This window comes from Gorilla gorilla, chromosome 10 (assembly GCF_029281585.2).
Source record: "Gorilla gorilla gorilla isolate KB3781 chromosome 10, NHGRI_mGorGor1-v2.1_pri, whole genome shotgun sequence".
NCBI lineage: Eukaryota > Metazoa > Chordata > Mammalia > Primates > Hominidae > Gorilla > Gorilla gorilla.
Genome location: NC_073234.2, coordinates 129,166,143 through 129,188,836, shown reverse-complemented (window position 1 = coordinate 129,188,836; position 22,694 = coordinate 129,166,143). Strand labels below are relative to the sequence as shown.

The 22,694-nt window shown below is 45.7% G+C and overlaps 1 protein-coding gene and 1 pseudogene across 2 annotated transcripts in view; both read left to right on the top strand.

Moving 5' to 3' along the window:
• Positions 1-22,694, top strand: part of RBM19 (RNA binding motif protein 19) — a 218,598-nt gene that overhangs the window by 170,061 nt on the left and 25,843 nt on the right. Inside the window, exon 25 of one of the 2 annotated variants that reach the window (XM_019039152.4) lies at positions 1,459-2,576. The exons of the other annotated variant lie outside the window; for it this stretch is intronic. The gene's annotated coding sequence lies outside the window, so the exon portion shown is untranslated. Of the gene's footprint in view, positions 1-1,458; positions 2,577-22,694 lie in introns of those variants that run through there. 2 annotated transcript variants of the gene reach the window in all.
• LOC129526039 (dynein light chain 1, cytoplasmic-like) lies at positions 3,123-5,540 on the top strand (annotated as a pseudogene).

The window sequence follows — 22,694 nt, the reverse complement described above, 5'->3', positions numbered from 1 at the left end:
CCGATTTGCATAAGCTGGCAGCCAGCAATATGGAGTCCACGTTGAAAGAAGTGCATTTGGATCTAAAAATAACACGGCCACTGCAAATGACAAATTCTGTTATCTGTTCTGTGAGGCTGCCTGCCTTCAGCCTCGTACTCCTTAAGATGGAATAATGAAGCAAAAATGCTGACAACAAAATTTGCCCCTACTTCTTTCCCTTACCTCAATATTCCTCTGCTTTTTTCTTATTGTCTTATTTTGGCGTGTGTGTGTGTGCGTGTTTGCATGTACATGCATTTTACTCCTAACAAGTGCTGTGGTAACCATTTAAAGTTCTGTACTTATTTGGACCATGGTCCGCACTTGATAATATATACCAACAATTCGGAGACTATTGGGATTTTTCCCTCCTCCCTTTCACGTATTCACACATTCATTCAACAAACATTTGTCAACATCTTTACACTGTTTTTTGCACGTGGGCATACTATAGTAGGAGAGAAAGTTCTTCTGAGGTCTCCTGCGAAAACAGATAATAAGCCAGGAACACAAACATTTATCATTTCAGATAGGGATGAGGGGTAAAGAAAGGGCTGATTTTAGGTTGCAGTGGCCCAGGAAGGTCACCCTGAGGAGGTGACATTTCAGCCAAGACTTGAAGGCTAAGAAGATACCACCCATGTTTGCTGAGAATGGAGCTGGGGCCAGCAGTATGTTGGGTGGAGGGAAAAGAAAGTTCAAAGGTCCAGAAGCGGGGAGACTTTGTGTTTGAGGATGTAAAGTTGGCCCAGGTTTCTGGAACACAATCCATGTGCGGAATGAACTGGAGAGATATTTAGCCTCGTAGAAGCAACTGTTGAGAGCTTGCCATTCATTGAAACTGGAAGGTTCAATGACGCAACAGAGAGTTGCAGGAGATGGGGTGAAAACAGGACACGGCAGACACTGTGGGATAACCAGTTATTTCCAATCCCCTTCACCAGTGCTGCCTTCCACTTGATTTCTCAGCCCTGATGGCAGCTAGGGGGTGTCCAAGACAGAGTTCAAGCCAATCAGACATAAACAGAAATTTGGCTGGGTGTGGTTGCTCACGCCTGTAATCCCAGCACTTTGGGAGGCCAAGGTAGGTGGATCGCTGGTCAGGAGTTCAAGACCAGCCTGCCAACATGGTGAAACCTCATCTCTACTCAAAATACAAAAAGTTACCTGGGAGTAGTGGCAGGTGCCTGTAATCTCAGCTACTTGGCAGGCTGAGGCAGGAGAATCGTTTGAACCCGGAAGGCAGAGGTTGCAGTGAGCTGAGATTGTGCCACTGCACTTCTGCACTCCAGCGTAGGTAGCAGAGCAAGACTCCATCAAAAAAAACCCAGAAATCTGCTAGGAGCTTTCCAGAAAAGTTTTTGTTTTCCTGATTAAAATGATAGTGAAACCATAGGCCCTCTCCCTTCCTGCCTTCTTTCTGTCTTTCTTTAACAGAGGCAGATGTGATGTCTGGAGCTGTGACAGCTGTTTCCCAACCTTGAGGCAAAGGCCAATAGAATCACAAAGACAGAAGCTGGGCTTGGTGGCTCATGCCTGCAATCCAAGCACTTTCGGAGGCCAAGAGGGATGGATCACTTAAGGTCAGGAGTTTGAGACCAGCCTGTCCACCATGGTGAAGCCTCATCTCTACTAAAAATACAAAAATTAGCAGGGCGTGGTGGTACACATCTGTAATCCCAGCTACTCGGGAGGCTGAGGCATGAGAATCGCTTGAACCTGGGAGGCAGAGGTTGCAGTGAGCCAAGATCGCACCACTACACTCTAGCCTGGGCAACAGAGCGAGACTCTGTCTCAAAAAACAAACAAAAAAAAGAATCACAAAGACAAACAAGCTATTTAATCCACACCAGTCACCTCCCTCCAGACTCTTCATTATATAAGAAGAATGGCTCCCATCTGTTTAAGCCATAGTTGGCTTTTCTGTTACTTGCTCTCAAATGCATTCTTGAGTTGATCCGTGGAGTAAGGGTTTGGGGCTGTGGATGGGGGAATAACAATATGGGTGAGTCTGAATTCAAAAGCAGCAGCCTTAAGACTCTAAGATGGACACCATGCTTGAAAGAGCCATCTCTGATGGTAAAATGAATCTATTGCTTACTTAAATATCTCCACTTCAAGTTCCATATTTTGGGGGAAGGGCTAAGATGAAATGAATCAAGATAGGCATGAAAAGTAAAAGTCTGCAATGAAATATAAATCATACGGATGGCCACAGGTTCTAGATAGCACAGAGTTAAGGTCTCAAAATCATGGAAGGCTGAGAGCACAAATGACATGGGATGAGATGAAACTGTGAACCTTGGTTCCAAGAATCCTTATTTTATATGTGATCCTTATTTCACCCAAAAGCAAGTTTGATGGACAGACAGCACCACTGCAGAAAGACTGCTTCCTGGGGTTTAATTTGTGTATCCATTGAGCCTGGATGGGGAAGGGCTGGAGATGATGGAAAGTGAACAACAGTGGAAAGTAGAACATCTTTCCACATGAGCTCTGCCATCCCCTGGGCTTCCAGGATTTGAGGCATATTGTGACAATAAACTTTTTGTGGAATATGAAAGAAAAGTTATGGGATGTGCAGATTCATTATACAGTGTTAGAAAACAAACAAACAAAAAAGAACGTGTATTTGCTTTTTGTGTTCCCTCAAGTCCCATGTAAATTCTTGTAAAGTAAAAGTCTGCAATGAAATATAAATCATACGGATGGCCACAGGTTCTAGATAGCAGAGTTAAGGTCTCAAAATCATGGAAGGCTGAGAGAACAAATGACATGGGATGAGATGAAACTGGGAGCCTTGGTTCCAAGAATCCGGCATCAGGGCAGTCCCCATCCTGTCCACTTAATCTAATGCCAGCAAGTGTTAAGGTCCAGTTGGGCCAAGAGAAACCATCATGCCCCAGGAGAAGGCATCCACCCTATAGTGTAAATGCTAAATATGCAGCTCTCTGCCTAAGTGTGTGGCATATTGACTTGTAACCAACTGATATAGTTTGGCTTTGTCCCCACCCAAATTTCATCTTGAATTTTAGTTCCCATAATCCCCATGTGTTGTGGGAGGGACCAGGTGGAGATACTTAAATCATGGGGGCCATTTCCCCCATCTGTTCTCATGATATTGAGTTAGTTCTCACAAGAGCTGATGGTTTTATAAGGGGTTTCCCCCTTCACTAGGCACTCATTCTTCTTCTCCCCACTGCCATGTGTAGAAGGACGTGTTTGCTTCTCCTTCCTCCATGATTGTAAGTTTGCTGAGGCCTACCCAGCCATACTGAACTGTGAATCAATTAAACCCCTTTCCTTTGTAAATTACCCAGTCTCAGGTATGTCTTTATTAGCAGTGTGAGAATGGACTAATACACCAACAAACATTTGTTGAAGAAATACCTACCTACTGTGCACATACCGCCTCGTGTGCTGGAATCATCTAAGACCAAAGGATTATCATAAAAGATGGATGTCAAGGTAGCTGTCCCAGAAATAATATAGGATATTCTACATGCCGTATTTGCCTCTAGGGAATGTGCTTCCAGCTGCATTTTAACCAGGACATGGTCGTTCTGCAGCTAGAAAACTCCAGACATGGCTGAGCATGGTGGCTCATGCCTGTAATCACAGCACTTTGGGAGGCCAAGGTGGGAGGGTTGCTTGCTCCCTAGGTAACCATGTGCAACCTAAAGGCCATAATAAAAAATGCTGACATCTTGGAAGAGATGCAACAGGACTTGGTGGAGTGCACTACTCAGGCGCTAGAGAAATATAATATAGAGAAGGACATTCCAGCTCATATCAAGAAGGAATTTGACAAGAAGTCCAGTCCCATGCGGCTTGCATCATGGGGAGGAACTTCAGGAGTTATGTGACACATGAAACCAAATGCTTCATCTGTTTCTACCTGGGCCAAGTGGCCACTCTTCTGTTCAAATCTGGTTAAAAGCATGGACTGTACCACGCACCCAGTGATCCATCTGAAATCAAGGACTGCACCCTAAGTCCCAAAAACCAGAGACTGAAATTTTTAGCCTTGATCTTGGAAGCTTCATTGTGTTTTATACAGGACAGTCACTGAACTAGTTTGTTATGGTTATAAAACAATTAGCAAAACTGCCTACATTTGTATTTCTTTTCTTTTCTTTCTTTTTTTTTTTTTTAAAACAGAGTTCCACTCTGTTACCCAGGCTGGAGTGTGCAGTGGCACGATCTCGGCTCACTACAGTCTCTGCCTCCTGGGTTCAAGTGATTCTCCTACCTCAGCCTCTCGAGTAGCTGGGATTACAGGCGTGCACCACCACATCCAGCTAATTTTTGTATTTTTAGTGGAGACGGGGTTTCCCCATGTTGCCCAGGCTGGTCTCGAACTCCTGGCCTCAAGTGATCTGCCTGCCTTGAGCTCCCAGAGTGCTGGGATTACAGGCGTGAGCACCACACCGGGCCTTGTGTTTATTTTCTGTTCCATATCTCTGCCCCATGTTATTTTCTCTCAAAATCCATTCCTTTGAAAAATAAATATGTTGCAGATGTGAAAAAAAAAAGAAAATTGGACTTGGAGTATAACATGAAAGGAGAAAGGAATAAAATGTCATTAAAATAAGAATATAGACAAAGGATCTATATACAAATGTCCATAGCAGCATTATTTGCAATAGCGAAAGACTGGAAACAACCCAAATGTCTGTCAACAGAAGATGGATAATAAAATTGTGGTATATCCGCACAACAGAATACAGCTCAGCAGTGAAAAAGAAACCACTGGCATCCACAGCAGCACTGGCCTGAAGTTCAAGAACGTGCAAAACTGAAGGTGGTAACAGGATAGCAATGGCCTTTGGGGAAGAGAAACGTTCTACATTTTAATCTGGGTGATAGGTACACAGTGTATACCTAGGTCAAAATTCATCAACATGTGTACATTATCTAATTTATACCTCAGTTTAAAAAACATAGGAAGGATAGAAATGTACACATGTATGGGTAGATAATAGTTATAAAGCATATCATATGATTCAGACCGGACCTAGATAAATATCAAGATCCCCTAGGGGGTTTTTGAAAAACATCCATGTCTTGCCCGGCGTGGTGACTCACACGTGTAATCCCAGCACTTTGGGAGGCTGAGGCTGGCCTTCTTTCCTTCCTTCCTTTCCTTTCCTTTCCTTCCTTTCTTTCCTTTTCTTTTTCTTTTTTCTTTCTTTCTTTCTCTCTTTCTGTATTTCTTTCTTTCCTTATTTCTCTCTTTCTTCTTTCTTTCTCTCTTTCTTTCTTTCCCTCTTCCTTCCTTTCTCTCTTTCTTTCTCTTCTTTCTTTCTCCTTTCTTCTTTCTCTCTTTCTCTTTCTGTATTTCTTTCCTTCTTTCTCCTTTCTTTCTCTTTTTTCTTTCTTTCTTTCTCTTTCTTTCCTTCTTTCTCCCTCCTTCCTTCCTTTCTTTCCCATTCCTTCCTTCCTTTCTTTCTCTTTATTTCTTTCTTCTTTCTTTCTCTTTCTGTATTTCTTTCTTTCCTTCTTTCTCTCTCCTTTCTCTTTCTTTCCTTCTCTTTCTTTTGTTCTTTCTTTCCCTTTCTTTCTTTCTTTCTTTCTTTCTTATTTCTTCTTTCTTTCACAGGGTCTCACTCTGTTGCCCAGGCTGGAGTACAGTGGCACAATCACAGCTCACTGCAGCCTTGACCTCCTGGGCTCCAGTGATCCTCTCACCTCAGCCTCCTGAGTAGCTGGGACCACAGGCATGCGACATCACACCCAGCTAATTTTTCTATTTTTTGCAGAGATGGGGGTTTCCCTGTTTCCCAGCTGGTCTCAAACTCCTGGGCTCAAGCAATCTGCCTGCCTCAGTCTCCCAAAGTGCTGGGATTACAAGTATGAGCCACTACACTCAGCCAAGCTTTTTAAAAATGATCATCCCTCTAAGACTTTCTAGACTTTTTTCTAATCACTCATCCTCCCCATGAAATTACAATACTGCAGATATACTGTGTTGCTGTTTATGTGCTGTATGTATATTTCTGCTTTCTACATACAGAGTAAGATTTGTTTCACCTCCCAATAATCAATTTTTGCCCCTTTTCAGGGTGAAATTGACCCTATTAAGAAATCATGAGCTCCCTGGGGACCACCAGTAGCTTCTGCTTCACCTTGCCTTATAGGAACAAGGTGTAATGGCTCCTCACTGCTGCCAGTCCTAAGTAGCTTCACTCCCCTTTCTGACGTCTCTTAACCTCATCCACACATTTGTTCCTTTAAACCCCCCTCAATTAGCATTTCATTCCTCCCAGAACCCTGGCTGATGGAGATTCAGTGACAGAACCAAGAACATACCACAGGAATGTTCTGGGATGTTCTAGAAGTAAGATTTGAGAGTTGGGAGTCATCCACAGCTCCCCCAATCCCAAAACCTCTGTCTTCCCATTGGCAGAGCCTGGCATGACTTGCCCCTCTTGTGGCTGACTGCCCCGGAGCTTATCTGTGAAAGAAATACCTCTGGCTTCACAGCTGCATTCCAGAAGCTTTTCAAGAGCATTCAGAATTTCCTCAGGTGGGCAGTAACTGCACTCCTTGTTCAGGGAAAACTAGGGACAGAAGGGAAGGAGAAGAATTTTAGCCTCTTTAACAAGGCAGACTGGTATCTTGATTATTCACCTCCAACCTGCAAAGACAGCCAGGTTCTGTGCGAGTCAACCTTGGGTTTGAATTTTTTGAATCTATTTCTTAAAGATAAAGCATTCCATATTAAATGATCCATGCTAGTTGGTCAAGGAAACTCCTTTCCTATCGCCAGCCTCCTTCCCGAGCAGATTTGGGATTTTCACCTTCCTTGTGGCCCCTGAGGATGTTTCTCAGCAAGCATCATTTCCTAACGGGAGAGTTCATGTTTTCACCTTGGGTCTTGAGTCTTACAGAGTGATCCACAAACTCACTCTTGATGAATAAGGGAGCCCTTTCCTGCCCAGGAGTCCTGATTTGCCTCTTTGCTGATTTCACCTGCTTCTCCATTTGCTCCTTCTTTACAATCAGCCCACATTTTCTGCCCAGTATAACCAATAACTTGCTGCCCCTTCAAGTAAAAGCCAGTAAAGGTATTTGCTCTGCACTGTTTTAAGGGGTAGCAGAGAGCTTCTAGGGGAGATGGCAAGAAAGAGTGTCCTCTGGTGGCAAAGTTCAGCCTCTCCTCCAGGAACTGCAGCAATTCCGTTCTGGACCCAAACTTGCATAACCTCTTCAGCAAAGAATGGCCTTGCAGTTAGTTACTAGGTACACAGTCCTTACAGGGCAGTTTAGCAATCATCACTGTTACTTGAGAAAGCCTCTTGGGGATCTCACTACTTATCCCTGTAACAGCCTCATACAAGACTCTCCTGAGAGGAATTGGACAAAACACTATTTTCTCCATATTATTACACATCCATTGCTGATTTTATGACCCTTAAGGGTGGCTGTTTCTGGCTACTGTTCAGCTGGCCTGATCCTTAATCCACCCCTTTTTCTGCCACTAGCCTGCCTGGCCTACCACATCTCCCAGAATGCCCCATAGCCAAAGCCCTGGGTTAGAGTTGGATGTGTCACAGCTCCTTCTATCACAACCAGGTAGGTTTCCAAAGAACAGCAGTTCTCAAACTTTTGGGGTTTCAAGACACTTTTACACTCATAAAATATTGAGGATCTCAAAGAGCTTTTATTTATGTAAGCTATGTGTATCCATATTTACTGTTTTAGAAATTAAAACTGAGACATTTAAAAGGTTTAATTTTTTAAAATAATAATTATAAAGTCATTATATACTAACATATAACATATTTATAGAAAGCAAATAATTTTCTAAAAATAAAAATTTAATGAGGAGGGCCAGGCACGGTGGCTCACACCTGTAATCCCAGCACTTTGGGAGGCCGAGGTGGGCAGATTACCTGAGGTTAGGAGTTTGAGACCATCCTGGCCAACGTGGTGAAACCCCATCTCTACTAAAAATACAAAAAATTAGCCAGACGTGGTGGTGGGCACCTATAATCTCAGCTACTCAGGAGGCTGAGGCAGGAGAATTGCTTGAACCCAGGAGGCGGAGGTTGCAGAGTGGCATTGTTCTACATTTTTGCAAATGTCTGACTTAATAGAAAACACCTGGGTTCTTTTTTTTTTTTCTTTTTCTTTTTCTTTTTTTTTTTTTTTTTTTTTTGGAGACAAGATCTCACTCTGTCACCCAGGTTGGAGTGCAGTGGCATGATCTCAGCTTACTCACTGCAACCTCCGCCACCAGGCTCAAGTGATCCTCCCACTACAGCCTTCTGAGTAGCTGGGACCACAGGCACACGCCACCACACCTGGCTGATTTTTTGTATTTTTAGTAGAGACAAGTTCTCACCTTGTTGCCCAGGCTGGTCTTGAACTCCTGAGCTGAAGTGATCCACCTGTCTCGGCCTCCCGAAGTGTTCAGGTGACAGGCATGAGCCACCGCTCCCAGAAACACCTGGATTCTTAAACCCACTTTTGCGACCTGTTGTTTTGCTTGAGGCATATGAAGAAAATCTAGTTGTACAAAAATATGAGGTGGGAAAGGGAGAAGCCCCCAGGTTCCCTGGAAGGATTTCTGGGACCATCAAGAGTCCTCAGAACACTGCTTAGAGATTCAAACTCTGGCTCCTCCTTAGTAGAAAAGCAGATCTTTGCAGGAAGCAGAGAGCCTGTGTTAAGCCTCAGGGGTTCTTAACTCTCTTGGGTTAATGACCACTTTGAGTATCTGATGAAAGAGAAAGATACTCTTTCCTGAGAAGAAAACGGTTTTTAGTGGATGCAAAAGCGGTGTGCATGCGCCTAATTCCAGAGGTTTCACTAACCCTATGAGGCCCATCTCTGACCCCAAAGTGACAGTAGGGGTTGGGAAAGAGGGAGGTCATAGTTGCTTCTAGGCCCTGAATAAGTACACACCCCCTCTAATCCATTCAATGCAAAGTCATGTTCATAGCTAATTAATAACAACAACAGCTACTATTTGGGGGCAATCTTTATGGTATGTCAGGCTCTGCTGTCTATTTTACACACTTTACCTAAGTTACTCCTCACAAGAGCCCTCCGTGCTATTATTATGCCCATTTTATAGATGGCAAAACTGGGACCCAGATAGGTAAAGTCACTCATCCAAGGTCACACAGTGGGAGTACACCAGCTTAGTCTGCTAACCACAGCCTTGCTCAGCCCCAGTGCTAGCAGCTTTACAACTAATGTGTGTGTATGTGTGTGTGTGTGTGCTGTGTTAAGCAGGAGAACCTATTTTCCTAAACAATTCATAATATGTAAAACAAAGAGAGGCTAGGCTGATTAAAGTGCTGGGGCTGGGAAGAGTGTATTCCAATGCTCTTCCTCTATCCTTTCTATGTACTCAGCACTGTTCTAAGCACATTACACGTGTTAATTTATTCAGTTTTCCCTATAACCTACAATCTATAACTGTTTCTGTTTTACAGATGAGGAAGCAGATTCAGAGAGGTTGAGCAACGTGCATAAGGTCACACAGAAAATGGCAGTGCTGAGTGAGGAACTCAGTGAATCGTGTGTGTGTGCACGTGCGTGTGCATATGCATGTGTGTGTACCTTTTTATAATCATGATGCTTGCATGGGAAAGTCTGGCAAAACAGATACCAACCCATTAGCAGTGGTTATCCTAAAAGGGTTGAGAAAAAAGATGGACCTTTACTTGCTAAACCTTTTCTTGTAATGTTTGAAATTTTAAATCAGAAAAATAAAATAGAGATTTTTTTTATAGAAATAATAAGACTTAGTATGTTGACCTGTGGAGCAGGCCCCGAGCATGTAGCGTAGTGTCTGGGCATGCAGGTGTATGTGATTGGTGGGGAGGGAGAAAGAAACTTCCAGAAAGCCACAGGCTGGGGAAAAGTTGCCAGGTGCTAGGCACAGGGCTGGAGAGTGAGGTGATGCAAGGGAATCACAGGGGCCTCATGACTGTGCTGCCTCCCCCATGAAGTCCTCCAGGTGTACACCCACATGTGGTAGACATTGGGGTACTCCCAGAAAAATCTGCAGGGGCCTCAAGCCTCTAGAATCTGCTGGGGCATGGGCCTGGCCCTCCGGGGTGCTCACAGTCATACTGCGGTGTGAACACCCCCTGCAAAGTCCCCCACCGAGTTCACAAGACAGGAGATTCTCATTTTCACCCAGAAGACAGCCTGTCTGTTGGATGGCTAGGAGCCTCCTTCTATTTTTTTTTTCCTGAATGATAATTTTCCCCCTTTTTTGTAGCTAAAAATCACCCAGGCTTGTCCAGACGAGAGGGCAGAAAATTATGCGGTGAAAGAGAAGGGAAGATAATTTCTCTGGGTCACAGACATTCTCACTTGTCATCCGTCTGCAGGAGGAGAAGTGGAGAGGGAGGGAGAGCGAGCGCGAGATGCAGGGATCGACAATGAAAATGAAGCCTGGCCCAAATCCATCACTGTCCTCCTCGGCTCTCCCTAGGGGGGATGAGTCTGGAGGAGGGGGGCCGCGGGAGGGAGGGGAGAGGATGGCGCTTAGCTCTGATCGAAGGGCGGGAGGAAGGACTGAGCCACGCATGGAGCCCTGCCCTCCTGTCCCAGCTACTCAGGCCCACTTCCCCCCTCTGGGCCTCAGTTTCCCCATTAAGAAAACAGGGATAATAAAGCCCTCCTGCACTCAGCACCTGCACCCCTTCCCGCACAACACACATAGGAGATAACATATGGGAACATTTCGGAGAATCTGGACCATGAAAACAAAGGTATGGGAGGAACAGGATCGATGTTCTCCAAAGACAGACGAAGCCTGCAGGCAGAGACCAGAACAAGCCAGGGTTCAAATCCCAGTGCCGTCCTAAGAGGACCTGGGAAAATTGCAACCCCTGTCTTTGCCTCAGTTTCCCCATTTGTAATCTGGGGACAATAATGCACCATATCTCATAGGGCTATTGTGAGGACAAACTGAGAATGATAGATAAAGTGTCTGGCACCTTGTAATCACTCAATAGTAGTAATAAGAGAAATAACAGGAAATGACAAAGGAACTACCAACCGCCACCCATATTCTCGCTGCCCCAAATTGACAGTGGGTGACGCCTTGGAGTTGCCATTTCTCATGTGTATAAAAAGCTCTTAAGAGCTTTTAAAGTGAGAGGTTGAAAAAAAAAAAAAAGAAGCAGAATTTATCATCAAACAAATCTGGTTAGAGTCCTAGATCTATCACCCATGGTGTGACCCTTGGCAAGTCACTTTACTTCGTTGGGCCTCAGTTTCCCCATCTGCAAAGAGCAGGTTGTAATATCTCGCAGGGTTGCTGGGAGGATTAGCAATACTGTGTGTGACCTGCCTAGTGTAGTGATGACTGGAGGTTCTCCAAACTCTTTCAACAAAGGGCTAGATAGTATTTTCCTTTTTGCAGGCCAGATGGTCTTTGCTGCAATGACTCAACTCTGCCATTGTAGCAGAGTTGAGTAAAGCAGCCATAAACAGTATGTAAACAAATGGTGTGACTGTGTTCCAATAACACATATTTACAAAAACAAGCCACGGGCCAGATTGGCCCATGGGTCACAGTTTGTTGACCCCTGGTCTAATGGAACAAAACCATAGCATGAGAAACCCACCTAGATCAGCACTCTGTCAAGCTGAAATTACCTCAGTTGTGTGTATGAGCATCAGGATTGCAGGAAAACACAAGCAATTCCAAAAGCTGAATCAGTTTCCCAACCATTTCCTTAAGCCAGCCCTGGATGTCCTCCCTCCCTGACCTGTCCTGGACTTGCCCTTCCAAGTGCATGCCTCCTGTCACTCCCTGCTGCCCCACCGTCCTGCCCTGTGGCCCTCCAATAACTTGTTCCTTGAAGTTTTCCCTGGTGGAAATGACTTTACTCTTTCCCTGGCTGGTCAGTGCAGAGTTGACCTTCAAGAGTTGGCTCACATACCAAGCTGAGATTTTGAGGAACTACTAGGGCGCTACCTAAAGCAAAATGGCAAATGCGGAGCACACGTTATGCAAGTTCCCTTCCTATACCAAGGCAGACATTACTAATCAATCAAGACAATCTTTCCCACCTTAGGTAGCCATTAAATCAAATAGAGTTGCTTTTGTGATAAAAGCTAATTGCCATTCAGGCCCCATAAGAAGAAAGAAAATAGCTGCTTTAGTGCTAGTTTCTTTTATGACCGGGAAAGTCCTGAAGTCTGAGATAAAAGTGTTTCTAAAATCCTTAGCACAATACTATGAGCCCCATAAATGGGAGTTGCTATGAGTCCCATAAATGGGAGCTTCCGAGGTTACTGGCTCCAACTTGGCTTTGTCTGGAAGATTTGAGCCCAAATGGAAGAAATTGGGTCTAGCAAATCCTGGGAGAAGTTTTGAGGGTAGTTAGCTAAACCCTAGGATCTTCTGCTTCCTAGTAATTCAGGTCCCCTATTTCTCATAAGAGAAAGAGTGGGAAAATACTAATGAAATAGCCCCAAACTTCCCAAGGTGGGGGTGCATATGCAGGGGAAGGAAGGGGTGACCATCCTCTGGGGCTTTAAAGGCTCCTTTTGCTTTAAAAAAAAATCAAAATCCCCTTCTCCAGCTTCTCTTCATTCTTTTTTTCTTTTCCTTTTCTCTTTATTTTATTTTATTTCATTTTATTTTATTTTATTTTATTTTATTTTATTTTATTTTATTTTATTTTATTTTATTTTTTGAGAAGGAGTCTCACTCTGTCACCCAGGCTGGAATGCAGTGGCATGATCTCTGCTCACTGCAACCTCTGCCTCCTGGGTTCCAGTGATTCTCCTGCCTCAGCCTCCCCAGTAGCTGTGACTACAGGTGCGCGCCACCACGCCCGGCTAATTTTTATATTTTTAGTAGAGATGCAGTTTCACCGTACTGGCCAGGCTGGTCTCAAATTCCTGACCTCGTGATGCACCCACCCGGGCCTCCCAAAGTGCTGGGATTACAGGCATGAGCCACCACACCTGGCCGCTTCTCTTCATTTCTTTGACTTTGTTACACCCCTTCCTGTCTTAGGGCCTTGGCACCTGCTGTTCTCTTTTCCTGAAATGCCCTTCCCTCCCCATTTTACCTAATTGGTGTTTACTCATCCTTCAGATCCCAGCTCTGATGTCCTTTCCTGGGGAAGCCCTTCTCTATAGCCTGACTTTTCCCTCCTTAGACACGCTCCTTCGTGCCAGGTTGTTTGTGATCTGGTAACATCATCTCCTCCACTGGGTGATAAACCCCATGAGAACAATGAGTAATGGTGTCTGTTCATTTATCAACTGATTCATTCATGCATTCATTCATTCACTCAACAAATATTTATTGAGGACCTATCATCTGCCAGATTGGATGGTCAGGGAGACCAGGAAGCAGGAAAAAGGGAGATTCTTATAAGAAAATGAATGCAAAAAAAACTGTAACTGGGCAAAGTGAGTGAGGGGGCGAGAGTGAGAGAGGGGAGGAGTGGGAAGAGCTGAGATCAAGGGGGAGGTTGGCTTTAATACAAAAAGCAAAGGGAGACTGTCTCAGTCAGTGAGTGCTACAATAATGCTGCAAAACAAATTACCCCAACATTCCGTGGCTTAAAACAATAAGCATTAAGTATTAGTTCATGAATCTAGGTGTCATAGTCCTTCTGGCTTTGTCTGGGCCCTGTCATGCTTCTGTGGTCAGCTAGGGGTCACATAGGTGGCTCTGCTGATCTAGGCTGGCCTTTCCCACTTGTTTGAGGGTCAGCTTCCTGGCAGTGGGTTTAGAATGGCACTGCTGGGTGGACTTGGCTCTCACCCATGTGATCACTCATCCTCCAGCCTAGGCTTATTCTCAAAGTGGAAGCAGGGCTACTAGTAAGAGAGCATGGAAGCCACAAGGTCTTGGGATTGTCACAATGTCACTTCTGCAAAATTCTATTTGTCAAACCAAGTCCAGCCCAGGTTCAAGGGGTGGGGAAACTGCCCCACCTCCTCCTCCCATCAAAAAGTGGAGTGTAAGTCACATGTCAAAGGGAGAACATGGAGATGGGGGAGAGCTGGAGCCACAGAAGCCATGGAAGGTTTTAAGCAGGGCAGATACACCATCCCACTACGGTTCATACAGATCTCTCTGGCTGCTGTGTGAGGAATGAACTACGGGGTGGCAAAAGGTGGGAAGAGTGGATAGAGGAAAGCCAGTTGGGTCCACCACTGATTTATCCCTAGTGATAACACATGCCAGGGCACAGGTGAGGCTCTCAGTGACTGTTGGACGGATGTACAGGTAGAAGATAATGGGTGGATGTTCTCGGCCACTGGTTGAGCCAGTATTAACTGCAGGGGGACACAACCCCTCAACTTGGCCCATTAGAAGCCCCCTCCCCTTCCCCTAGAGCTGTGATGAGGAGACAGCCTTCTTCCTCCCAAAGTTTAATTAAGTGATCTGCCTCCATGGGGTTGTTAATCCTGTTACCGCTGCCTGGCGCTGACCACAGGGGAAAGCGTGGGGCGGTGTAAACTGTCAGTTGTCTAGAAGGCCTGGTGGGGCACTGAAAGCCACTGGAATCTGGGGAAAGGTAGGGGGTGGGATGGAAGCCGGAGCCCCCATGGGGGCAGGATATCTGCTTTCCAGACGGAACACAAAGGGGCTAAGCTCAGTTTGAATCCCGTCCCAGGAGGAGATGGGGAGGAGGAGGGAGTTTGCTAAGAAGCTTCTGGCTTGGATGGGCTTGCTTTGACTGCTGCCCATCCGGGTACCACATTCCAGAGCTGAAACCTCAGCTGGCTCACATTCCTGCCTCTTCAGAGACTCATTTCCCCTCAAGGGCAGAGGGAAGAGGTAGGCAGTCCCCAGTCCCAGCCACGCAGTTCTGGACCTAAAGAGATTGGGTTTGGATTCCATACCAACTGTGTCCTATGTGACTTCGGGCATATTACCTAACATCTCTGAGCCTCCATTTCCTCATCTATGCAATGGGAATGGTAACACCGTCTTTGAGAGTTACTGAGAAGATGCAACTGATACCTAGAGTGGTGCCCTGCATGTAATGGGTGCTTCCTCCTACCGTTATTGTAATTGTCCCTCAATATCCATGGGGAATTCATTCAAGGACACCCACCCCTCCCCCGCCACACACAGAGATATCAAAATCCATGAATGTTCAAGTCCTTGATATAAGGCATATCCTATATGGAATAGTATTTTCATGTAACTTACACACATCCTCCTTATACTTTAAATTGTCTCTAGATTACATGTAATACCTGATGCAATGTAAACACTCTGTAAATACTTGTTATACCATATTTTTTGCATTTTTAAAATTGTATATTGGCATTTGTTATTTTTTTTTAAATATTCTTTATCCAAGGTTGGGTGAATCCACAGATGTGAAACCATGGATATATGGAAAGCCAACTGTATTTCATTTATCACGTGGAATGGTCATCTTTTGTCTCTACTAGCCATTCATGGACTCCTTGGGAGCAAAGACTGTGTCCTAGACCTAGGGCCACTCTGGAGGCACCTGCCACCTCGTGACCAGTGACCAGCATCCACAAAGGTCTGCAGAACACAGGCTGAGTCACCTTACCAGGCAGCTCTGCTCACTGTCAGATCCCAGCCTTTGGCCTAGGGCTTGGCAGGTGTTGCCTCCTGTTTTCATGTGTGACTCATTCATTCATTCATTCATTCATCAGTGAATATTTGTTGATGCCATTTCAGTTTCCCCACCTATAAAATGGGGCATGGGGAGGGGACCATTGGATAAGGCAATTCCTTCTTGTCTAACATGTGATGAGAAACTAGCATGTCTCTAACACGAGACTGAGAAACCCCTCCCCCTTTTCCCTGGAAGCAGCTCCTGTATCTGTTCCCTGCGTGATATTTTTCCCCAAAGGCAGAAATCGTGGCAGTCCCCAGTCACAGGAACTCAGGACACTTGTTGAAGTGACAGAGTTTCTTAAGAGCAGTTGCTTTTTGGGGAAAAGACCCAGGAACTAAGGTGGGGGTCAGGTAGAGCATACAGTGGGAGAGGTGGGGACGTAAAGTAGTGCCCCAAACTCACCCTGGACTCATTACCCTAGCAATCGCCAGCATGTGCCAAGAACTTTCCATTCTCCATTTGTTGTCCTTACAGTTCATTCTCCCAACAGATGAAAAACAGAGGTCCAGAGAGGTACACAACGTTACACAGCTGGTGTGTAGGGAGGCTAGGCTACAAACCAGATAGTCTAACTTCATCGTGGCCTGTGCTTTTCACCTCTTTGCTGTATGGCTTATTGACTCAGTTTCCCCACCTACCAAGTGGGGCTCTCAGTATCTTCCTTGTAGACCTAGCACGGGTATTGAGAAGAGTTCTCCCTGTGGGAGCTGAGGGCTGTCAGAGAGGCTGAGACCATGATGCCAAGCGGTCGAGACCATGATGCCAAGCGGTCGAGACCATCCAGGCTCTGACGTCGGACTTCCTAGCTCAGGGAGCTGGGGCAACCATTTACCCTCCCTGGACCTCAGTCTTTTCATCTGCCAGATGGGGTGGATTTGTTGAACCTACCTCCTAGGATGGTTGGGAGGGTGACAGAGCTGTGTATGATGTGCCTGGCACAGAGAGAACAGATCAAAGAGGCTCCCCCAGCATCTGGCTTGTAAATGGTCCACATGCGAGCCACCACTGGAGACTCGGGAAGAGGCAAGTCTCCCTGTCACCATCGTGGTCTCAAGAAATGGCAACCCCAAAGCACTCCATAAAACTCAAGCAGTAGTTAAGTTGGACTTCTGAGTGAACAGGAGTAATTAGTGCACTTCCCACAGAGAGTGAAACCCAAACGTCAGCCAATGCCAGGGCCATTAAAGCCGTCCTTGGCTACAGCTCTTGCCTGCTGCTGGCTGGATCTCCGCCTCCCTGCTGACCTTCTCAAAGGCAGAGGACAGCACAGCAGGGAGCTGCCCAGACCTGCGGACTGGACTCAGAGACAGAAGATGGGCTTTGTGTTTTTCTCAGCTCTGGTACCAACATCTCCTTGAGTCTCATCTTTCTCATCTGTTAAATGGGCTGTATCTGCCTCATAGGATTGTAGGGAGAATTCAGTTTGACCACATGTCTAAAATGTTAGGCAAATGATAGCCCTTCTGGATGATGTAGGTAATACCACAAGGGCAAACAGTGCCCAAGACATAGTAGGTATAGTAGATGCTGCTGGTATCCCACTCAGATCTCTTTACTCATGGACCTGTCCCTCACTGTTCCTCTAGGCTGTCAGCATCTTCCATGTCCAGAGAAGGAACCAGAGCTCTGCTAATGGGAGCTGCCACTGAGTAGGAAGTTTTGCCACGTGCAGCCCCTAAGGCGGCCCACAGCCAATGCTGTTTGATACAGGGGTACAAAAGGCCAGCCCTTGGCCTCAGGGTTGGGGGCAACTCTGTGGGACTAGTAACACCCCACAGTTCCCTATGGGATCTGACTGAGGTTGGACTCTAGTTACTATCAGGTCTGCCCAGATTCTTCTCCTGCTCAGCCCTGCTTCCCTAACTTCTCGTGGGTTTCTCCTGCAAACGCAGCCTCCATAAAAGACTTCATGTGAATCCTAAGGCTCTAAGGCTCTTCCTAGAAAGGGAGTCTAATTGAAGATCACAGGTGTTCAGTAAATGCTTGTTGAATCAACATATTGCCTGTTATTAAAAAAAAAAAAAAAAAAAAAAAACAGGAGCGGGACCAGGTGAGGCAAGAGAGGTGCCGAAGGCCCAGACTTTAAGGAAGGGTCCATTCTTGGAGTCATGCAAATGCCCAGCCCTGCTGAAAACCCAGAACCCGTTTAAGCATCAATCAATCAAGAAGCAGCTATGTAAACCATAGGACATCCTGAGAGAAGATGGAAGGTCAGGGTTATGACATTGATTCCTGAGTCAGTTGGAGACAGACCTGAGTTCCAATCTTGGCTCCACCATGTAACTGCAACTTTGCACAAGTCACCTCACTTCTCTGAACCTCCATTTCTAAAATGTGCATGATAATACCTCCCTCATATGGCTGTTGGAAGATCTGATGAGATTGTGTTAATGTACTTTGCACATAGTAGGTACTCAAGAAAGAGTAGCCATTGTAACGGCCTTTAGAAGCACTTAGAGCAATTTTCTGAAAGTGCCTTATATGGGGTGTCTCCTTTGCATCCCTGCCTTGTGCTCCCATCCCTGCTAGACCTGATGATTCTGATTCTCATGTAGGGCACAGTAGAACACAGCATTAATTTCTAGTGATGGATACATTCCCTCGGCTTACCCATGTGTGGATGAATCCATGTCTAAGGGATCTTCTAATCAGAATTGTGATTAAAATGAGGTGTGCATAAATGCATCCATTCTATGAATTGGCCCAAGCAGCTAAAGGAAAAACCACAACAAACAACATAGATTTACCCTTCCAGAGGTGAGATGACAAAGCTCAGGCTTTGAAGACCCACATCTGGCCGCGTCTGATTCCACCAACCATTACGTAGCCTAAAGGAAGCTGTGTTTTCTTTCTCAGCCTCAGGTTATGTGTCTGCAAAATGGGTGCGATAAAGCTCTAACACTAACACTGACATAATGCTATGTGCCTATGTATTGGGCTAAATTTATTTATTTACACGACCCCTGAAGTGTGTGAGGTTGGTATTAGAATGCTCTCCATTTTCCAGATGAGGTAAAGAAACCATCCAGAGGGAGAACTGGCAGTTTCAGAAGTAGGGAGCATCTTAATTTCTAGCAGAAACTGGGATAAACCCAGGGTATGAGATAAAAATGGGAGATTCAACCATAAAAGTTTGGGAAATTAAATGATGCTATGACTATCTGGGATGCTTGCTGGACAGAGCCCTCATGAGGGCAGGGCAAGTTAAATTATCTACATAAGCATCCCTGTGTTCAGTAAAACGCAAGCTTTCTTTTCTTTTCCTTTTTTTTTTTTTTTTAAGACAGAGTCTTACCCTGTCACCCAGGCTGGAGTGCAATGGCATGATCTTGGCTCACTGCAACCTCTGCCTCCCGGGTTCAAGCGATTCTTATGCCTCAGCCTCCCGAGTAGCTGGGATTACAGGCATGTGCTACCACGCCCAGCTAATTTTTATATTTTTAGTAGACACATGGTTCCACCATGTTGGCCAGGCTGGTCTCGAACTCCTAACCTGAAGTGATCCACCTGCCTCGGCCTCCCAAAGTGCTGGGATCGCAGGCGTGAGCCACCACACCTGGCTGACTTTTCTATTTTGAGTTTTTTGGGGGTCCAGCCATTTTTTTTTCCTTTCCAGCATTCCCTATTCCTTTTTTCCTATTTTCCTACATGCTCAGTCCATAGAGCTTGGGTGAGGCTGAACCATCTTCAGATACAAGGGTGATCACATGACCCAGCACCCGCCAAAGGAGTCCAGCCCCTGGCCTCATTGATTGGTTCCAGGATAGGCAGGTGACCAAGGTTTGGTCAATTAGAACATTTCAGCTCTCTAACTACACTGATTGGCTTTGGGATGGGCACATGACCAAGTTGGTCCAATCGGGGCCAACCCAGGGACATTTCCCTGGAGCGGCTGGAAAAGAGGAGTCTCTCGAAATTCAGCAACTGCTAACAGCCAGGAAGGGGTAAGCAAGAGACTTCCCGGGGGCCATCTCGTGGGACTTGAGAAGGAAGCTAACACCCAGGAAGCAGGATCAGGGGAAGGGAGACACACACACAAAGCCCTGATTATCTTGTTTCAGCTTCTGGGTCCAGCTGAGCCTAAAGTCTTCCATTCCTGGATTCTTGTTACATGGGACAATAAATTTCCTTTTTTTTTGCTTAAGTCAGTGTGAGTTGGGTTTCTACTACAGCAACTTAAAAAGCTCTGTCAGACACAAATGTCTGGCCTGTTTGCATTATTTTTTTCCCCCAAAAGCAGCTTTCCTCCCATCATCATGTGATGCCATATTTTTTTTTTTTTTTTTTTTTTTTTTTTTGTGGCATGGTCTAGCTTTGTCGCCCAGGCTGGATGGAGTGCAGTGGCACAATCTGGGCTCACTGTAACCTCTACCTCCCGGGTTCAAGCGATTCTCATGCCTCAGCCTCCCAAGTAGCTGAGATTTCAGGCATGCGCCACCACGCCCAGCTAATTTTTGTATTTTTGGTAGAGACGAGGTTTCACCATGTTGGCCAGGCTGGTCTCGAACTCCTGAGTTCAAGTGATCCACCTGCCTCCGCCTCTCAAAGTGCTGGGATTACAGGTGTGAGCCACTGCACCCGGCCATGTGATGCTATTTCTAAGCACCAGTGTGGAATAGAGTGTCAAAATGTGGCATCGGACTGCTGAGGCCGAGGCAGGCAGATTTGGATCAAATTCCTGCTGCTCCCTCCAGACCTGAAGCCCTTGGGCAAGGCCTTTCATCTCTCAAAGTCTCAGTAGCCTCATCTGTAAATTGGGGATATTAATATCTCCCCTCACAGTGCAGATGAAACAGGAAAATGTTTGTTAAACCTTTTCACATGCTGTTCCTTCTGCACAGAATGCTCTTCCTTCTCTTCTTTGCTGACTTAGCATCTATTCATCTTCAGAGTCTCAGCTCAAGAGTCATTTTGTCAGAGCTATCTCCCTAACCTCGTTGGCCAAGGCCGGTTGTTCTGTGAAATTGTCCCATCCTCTGGAGCTTTCATTAAAGAATCAATGTGTCATTCTAGGCATGACTATGTGATTAATGTTCACCTCCCCCACTAGAATGTAAGTTCCAGGGGGACAGGGAAGTGTCAGTTTCTGCTCACCACTATGTCTCCAGTACCCTGCACAGAACAGGCCTTTGAGAAATGGTCAGTGCATTAACTGCTATTGCACTAGACTCTAATCAGAAGTTTTAGGAGGTTGGGTGCTCAGGCCTATAATCCCAGTGATTTGGGAGGCCATGGCAGGATTGCTTGGGCCCAGGAGGGTGAGACCAACCTGGGCAACATAGCGAGGCCCCCATCTCTACAAAAAAATTTTTAAAAATTAGCTGGGTGTGGTGGTGCATCCCTGTAGTCCTAGCTACTTGAGAAGCTGAGGTAGGAAGATGGCTAGAGCCCAGGAATTAGAGGCTGCAGTGAGCTAGGATCCTGTGACTGCACTCCAGCCTGGGTGATAGAGCAAGACCTTGTCTCCAAAGATAAAAATTAAAAATTGAAAAAAAAAAAAGTTTTAGGTAAGTAGTGTTTCTTTGGACTCAGCCTACATAGAAGTGAGCATCTGAAATTACTAGGATGCTATGATTGCAGCAAGTGTCCACGTGGGTTCATCCGACCCAAAACCAATGGAGATGAGCATTGGTCTCTATATGACTAGCCTGAGCCATGCAGATGGCAGATCTTCATCCATCAGCCAATGGACAGTCACTGTTCCCTTAGGTCCAGGAAGGCAGGAACAGTGGCACACAGAAGGACAAGTGGCCTTCAAAGAACCCATAGAAGAGATGAGCTTAAAAGGAATGAGATGAAGGCTGGGTGTGGTGGGTCATACTTGTAATCCCAGTGACTCAGGAGGCCTAGACAGGAGGATTGTTTGAGGCCAGGAGTTTGAGACCAGCCTGGGCAACATAGTGAGGCCCCTGTCTCTACAAAAAAAAAAAAAATTAAAAACTAGCCAGGACTGGTTAATTAGCACACATCTGTCGTCATAGCTACCCAGGAGGCTGAGGTGGAAGGATCACTTGAGCCCAGGAGTTCAAGACTGCAGTAAGCCATGATCATGCCACTGTACTCCAGCCTAGAGTCCAGGTTAGATACTAGGTTAACAAAGATGCTAATTTTAACAAGGAAAAGCATCCTGTGCAAAAGGAACAGCATGTGCAAAGGTTTAACACATATTTTCATGTTGCATCTGCACTGAGGGGATATTAATATCCCCATTTTATTCATGAGGCTACTGAGCATTTGAGATATGAAAGGCACTCCAGCCTTTTATTCTTTTCTTGAGACAGGAAAAGAATAAAATAAAATAAGGATATTGTGGGCTCTGGAGAAGACCTACCTGGGTTTGTAACTCAGCCCTGTCACTGACTAGCTGTGTGGCTTTGGACAGCCTTGATCCATCTGGAAGACTTGCTTTCCTCATCAATAAAGCGGAGATGTCATCCCTGTGTTGCAAGGAGACAGACGGCTGGGTCCAAGTCTCTGCTCCTCCATTTGGTTGTGTGAACACGGCTCACTGGTTTACCATTTAGAGCCTCAGTTTCCTTGACTGTAGGATGAGGGAGCAACAGAATCTAATTCTTAGAGAAGTTGGAACGATGAGGCCAGTTAATGAATTAAGTGCTAGCCACCAAGCCTGAACTTAATAGATACTCAATGTATGTGGCCACTGATATTCTTCTACTACTCCTATATTAGTATTATTAGTAGTAATATTAATATAATGAATGAGCTGGCTTATGCCAAGCACCCAACACTGCCTGGGGCATGATCAGGCCCTTTCTCTTCTCCTGATGTGTGTCCTGGCTCTGGCCACTGGCTGACCCACCCCAATTAGGTGACTCTCATGTTAATATTGACACACAAAGGAACCAGCTGGCGACCTCTGAACTCATCCCACTTGGGATCACAGGCTGATTTTGGCCCCAGCCCTCAACTTTGAGAGCCGGACTCGTAATCTCCTTTGACACCAAAAAGAGTTGGCCTCACCCCGACCTTTGCTCCCTGCTTCACTGATTTCCGGTGTTTACTGGGCCTGATGGGCATCACATTGCCCACGGCATGGATGTG